This window comes from Hordeum vulgare, chromosome 7H, assembly GCF_904849725.1.
Source record: "Hordeum vulgare subsp. vulgare chromosome 7H, MorexV3_pseudomolecules_assembly, whole genome shotgun sequence".
Classification (NCBI taxonomy): Eukaryota; Viridiplantae; Streptophyta; class Magnoliopsida; order Poales; family Poaceae; genus Hordeum; species Hordeum vulgare.
In genome coordinates this window covers 437,078,525-437,084,524 of record NC_058524.1, presented here as the reverse complement: position 1 = coordinate 437,084,524, position 6,000 = coordinate 437,078,525, and positions in this window count along the sequence as shown.

The following is a 6,000-nucleotide window of genomic DNA, read 5'->3' as shown; positions in this document are numbered from 1 at the left end:
CATGTATGAAAGATATGAACGTGGCTTTTCCACAAATATGATGTTAACTACATGATCATGCAAAGCAATATGACAATGATGGTGCACGTCATAATAAATGGAACGGTGGAAGTTGCATGGCAATATATCTCGGAATGGCTATAAAAATGCCATGATGGGTAGGTATGGTGGCTGTTTTGAGGAAGGATATATGGTGGGTGTAATGCACCGGCGAAAGTTGCGCGGTACTAGAGAGGCTAGCAATGGTGGAAGGGTGAGAGTGCGTATAATCCTTGGACTCAACATTAGTCATAAAGAACTCACATACTTATTGCAAAAGTATATTATCTATCAAAGCAAAGTGTTAGACGCATGCTCCTAGGGGAAGGGTTGGTAGGAGTTAACCATCGCGCGATCCCGACCTCCACACAAAGGATGACACTCAATAAATAAATCATGCTCCAATTTCATCACATAACAGTTCACCATACGTGCATGCTACGGTAATCACAAACTCTAACACAAGTATTTCTATCAATCCACGATTACTCACTAGCATGACTCTAATATCACCATCCTTATATCTCAAAACTACGTGCAAAGAATCAAACTTCTCATAGTATTCAATGCACTCTATATGAAAGTATTTATTATATCCCTCTTGGATGCCCATCATATTAGGACTAGATTCATAACCTCAGCAAATTACCATGTTGTTTAAGACTCTCAAAATAATATAAGTGAAGCATGAGAGTAAAAGAAAAACTACTCCAAAAGATATAAGTGAAAATCAATGAGTAGTTGAATAATTATTTGGCTATGTGAAGACTCTTCCATCTAAGAATTTCAGATCCTAAGTACCTTATTCAAACAAAATAAGAAAAAACACTTCAAGTATAGCATGAAACATGTGAAGAAGAAAAAACTTAGGTTCAACCGATACTAACCGATAATTGTTATAGAAGAAAGGTGGGATGCCAACCGGGGCATCCCCAAGCTTAGACGCTTGAGACTTATTGAAATATGGATTGGTAATGACTTGGGCATCCCCAAGCTTGAGCTTTTTGTGTCTCCTTAATTCCTCTCATATGACGGTTTCCGAAATCTTAAAAACTTCATCCACACAAAACTCAACAAGAACTCGTGAGATAGGTTAGTATAAATCAATGCAAAACTTTATCATCCTCTACTGTAGCAAATCACTAAAATCATTAGTTGACATCGCATACTAAATGCCTCTGCATATTTAAAACTCCCATCCTCAAATGGAATCATTAAACAAGCAAACATATGCGAACAATGCAAACATAACAGCAATCTGCCTAAACAGAACAGTCTGTAAAGAATGCAGCAAGATCCATACTTAATTCAATCCAAAAAATCTGAAACAATTCCACGCTGTATATAAGTCATAAGAACATACTGTGTCCAAATTTCAAGTTATTCTGACATACAGAACATTCTAGGGAATTTTTTCACTGCAAGCAAACTTTCTGTTTTGGAACAGCAACTCCTATACTTGCAAATTAAGCATTGTAAAGGCTATCCTTGACATTTTTATTGAGCTAAACGATGCAAAACATTAATATAAATAACATAAAGCAAGTACGAATAAAATAAAATGACGCTCCAAGCAAAACACATATCATGTGGTGAATAAAAATATAGCCCCAAGTAAAGTTACCGATAGATTGAAGACGAAAGAGGGGATGCCTTCCCGGGGCATCCCCAAGCTTAGGCTCTTTGGTGTCTTTTAATATGGATTTGGGGTGCCTTGGGAATCCCCAAGCTTAGGCTCTTGCCACTCCTTGTTCCATAGTCCCTCTAAACTCTACCCAAAACTTGAAAACTTCACAACACAAAACTCAACGGAACTTCGTGAGGTGGGTTAGTATGATAACGAGCAAATCAATCACTTGGGTACTGTCAAAACAAGACTCATAATTATTTTCACACAATTCCTGCTGTATATTAATATTTCCACAATTTATATTACTCAATATAATCGATGGAAACACCAAAACAAGCAAACTATGCATTGAAAACAGAATCTGTCAAAAACAGAACAATCTGTAATGATCTGAATGATAACCATACTTATGCACTTCCAAAAATTCTGAAAAAATTATGACAATTAAGGCAATTTTTATATCAATCAGCAGAAAAAATAATCAACCTAAAATCACTCTCTATATAGAAATTAGAAATTATTTCGCCAGCGCAAAGTTTCTATCTTTTTCAGCATGATCAAACAACTATCACCCAAACTAATCATAAAGGCTTTACTTGGCACTTTATTGAAATAAAAGCTATAAAACATGATTAATACAGTAGCTTAATCATGTGAACACACAAAAACAGTAAGGATACATATTGGGTTGTCTCCCAACAAGCACTTTTCTTTAATGCCTTTCAAGCTAGGCATGATGATTTCAATGGTGCTCACATAAAAGATAAGGATTGAAACATAATGGAAGCATCATGGATATATGAATAGCACATTTAAGTCTAACCCACTTCCTATGCATAGGTATTTTGTGATCAAACAATATATTGGAGCAAGAATCAACTAGCATAGGAAGATAAAACAAGCATGACTTCAAAAGTTTCAACACATGGAGAGGAAGCTTGATATTATTGCAATATGTAGAAGCATATGATCCTCTCTCATAATAATTTTCAGTAGCATCATGAATGAATTCAAAAATATAACCAGCACCTAAAGCACTCTTTTCATGATCTACAAGCATAGAAATTTTACTACTCTCCACATAAGGAAATTTATTCTCATCAATGGTAGTGGGAGTGTCGTAAAAGACTTGAACACTACGAATTGTTTCCACATTAAAAGAGTAATGTTCAGTAAGAGGGTACTCATAATTGTGACAAATCTTATTATCATTCTTATTTATAGCATAAGTATCATCACAATAATCATCATAGATAGGGGGCATGCTTTCATCATAATAATTTTGATCATTCAAAGTGGGGGAACTAAAAAGATCATCTTCATCAAGCATAGCATCCCCAAGCTTGTGGTTTTGCATATCATTAGCATCATGGGTATTCAAAGAATTCATACTAACAACATTGCAATCATGCTCATCATTCACATATTTTATGCCAAGCATTCTATGTAATTCTTCTTTTAGCACTTGAGCACAGTTTTCATTTCCATCATTTTCACGAAAGACATTAAAAAGATGAAGCATATGAGGCAACCTTAATTCCATTTTTTGGGGATTTTCTATTAATAAACTAAACTAGTGATAAAACAAGAAACTAAAAGATTCAATTGCAAGATCTAAAGATATACCTTCAAGCGCTAACCCTCCCCGGCAACGGCGCTAGAAAAGAGCTTGATGTCTACTATGCAACCTTCTCCTTGTAGACGTTGTTGGGCCTCCAAGTGCAGAGGTTTGTAGGACAGTAGCAATTTTCCCTCAAGTGGGTGACCTAAGGTTTATCAATACGTGGGAGGCGTAGGATGAAGATGGTCCCTCTCAAGCAACCCTGCAACCAAATAACAAAGAGTCTCTTGTGTCCCCAACACACCCAATACAATGGTAAGTTGTATAGGTGCACTAGTTCGGCGAAGAGATGGTGATACAAGTGCAATATGGATAGTAGATATAGGTTTTTGTAATCTGAAATTATAAAAACATCAAGGTAACTAATAATAAAAGTGAGCACGAACGGTATTGCAATGCGTGGAAACAAGGCCTAGGGTTCATACTTTCACTAGTGAAGTTCTCTCAATAATGATAACATAATTGGATCATATAACTAGCCCTCAACGTGCAACAAAGAGTCACTCCAAAGTCACTAATAGCGGAGAACAAACGAAGAGATTATTGTCAGGTACGAAACCACCACAAAGTTATTCTTTCTGATTGATCTATTCAAGAGTCCGTAGTAAAATAACACGAAGCTATTCATTCCGTTCAATCTATCCTAGAGTTCGTACTAGAATAACACCTTAAGACACATATCAACCAAGACCCTAATGTCACCTAGATACTCCATTGTCACCTCAAGTATCCGTGGGCATGATTATACGATATGCATCACACAATCTCAGAATCATCTATTCAACCAACACATAGAACTTCAAAGAGTGCCCCGAAGTTTCTACCGGAGAGTCAAAACGTGTGCCAACCCATATGCATAGGTTCCCAATGTCACGAAACCCGCAAGTTGATCACCAAAACATACATCAAGTACTCACATGAATATCCCATTGTCACCACAGATAGACACGTGCAAGACATACATCAAGTGTTCTTAAAGACTCAATCTGATAAGATAACTCCAAAGGGAAAACTCAATTCATTACAAGAAGGGAGAGGGGGAAGAACATCATAAGATCCAACTAAAGTAGCAAAGCCCGCGGTACATCGAGATCAAGACATCTCAAGAACACGAGAGAGAGATAGATCAACCACATAGCTACTAGTACATACCCTTAGCCCCAAGGGAGAACTACTCCCTCCTCGTCATGGAGATCGCCGGCATGATGAAGATGGCCACCGGAGATGGATTCCCCCTCCGGCAAGGTGCCGGAATGGGCTCCCGATTGGTTTTTGGTGGCTACAGAGGCTTGCGGCGGCGGAACTCCCGATCTAGGTTTATTTTTGGAGGTTTCTGTATTTATAAGACTAGATGGCATCGAGAACAAGTCAGGGGGGCCCACGAGGGAGTCACGAGCCCCCCAAGCGTGCCCAGGGGGGTGGGCGCGCCTCCCTGGCTCATGGCTTCCTCGGGACTCCTCTCCGGTATCTTTTTCTTCTGGTATTTTTTTTATATTTTCCATAAAAAAATCACGGCAAAAGTTTTATTCCGTTTGGACTCCGTTTGATATTCCTATCTGAAAAAGGTCAAAAACAAGGAAAAAACAGAAAATGGCACTGGGCTCTAGGTCAATAGGTTTGTCCCAAAAATAATATAAAATAGCATATTCATGCATATAAAACATCCAAAGTTGATAATATAATAGCATGGAACGATAAAAAATTATAGATACGTTGGAGACGCATCAGCCGACGAGTCGTGTACATTGGTGGAGTCGTGTCCGTTGCCTACTAGTGCTGCCCTCCGGCGCTCAATACACCCCTCCTCGAAGCAGCGGGACTCGGCGTAGATCTCTGCATTCTGCATTGTTGTTGGGCCTTCTGCTGCGGCCATGGTGTCGGTGAGCTTCTTCGTGTGCACGACCTGGCGGTTCACCTCCTTCTCTAGGAAGTGGATGTAGCGCGCAAGGTTTGTGACGCACAAGCTCGCCGATGGGCCTTTTGCGGCCTCCACCTCCCTCATTCGGGCCGCGGTAGTGGAGCAGGTGATAACCCTGCCGTCTAACGGCAGGGTTTTGGCCAAGACAGACGATGGTGTGGCGGTGGCCCCGACAACTGCCGGCGTGGTGGCGACGACGGCGGCCACTGGCAGCAGCTACCTTCGGGCAGTGGTGGTGGAGCGTGTAGTTGGTGGCGTGCGTACACCCACCAGGTACGCCACGTGCTCTAAACGCTTCAGATGACTGCCACGCCGACACCGTGAAGTCTCCCAGCCGGATATGTCCTCTGGCGGAGTGGCTGAGCGATGACGAACGGTCGGTGCCATTGGCGATTGGGGGAGAAGCAAACTAGACAAGCTACTGGGAGGGAGGGGATGAAGGCAATGTGAAGTTACCAGTTGTGAGGGTTTATATAGCACGCCGACAAGCATTGGGGATTTGGGGATTTTGGTGAGCCAGGAGGGAAGCTACAGCCGTAGGACGATTTTGTGCGTGGGAATCTGCGCGGTTGTGCATGGGAACGGGCTCATCAAGCCGACATGTGGACAAAAGTGATGTTGAAGCGTGCACTGGAATCCTCGGCGGCAACGCGGTGACAAGACGTGAGAGAGGAGGATGAGGTGATGCGCAGGCAGACGGGTCATAATAATAAAACGTCTGCAATATTAATACACGCAAACGGAACTTCACAACGTAGCGACAGTAATGATTTCATCCATCTCTCACAATTG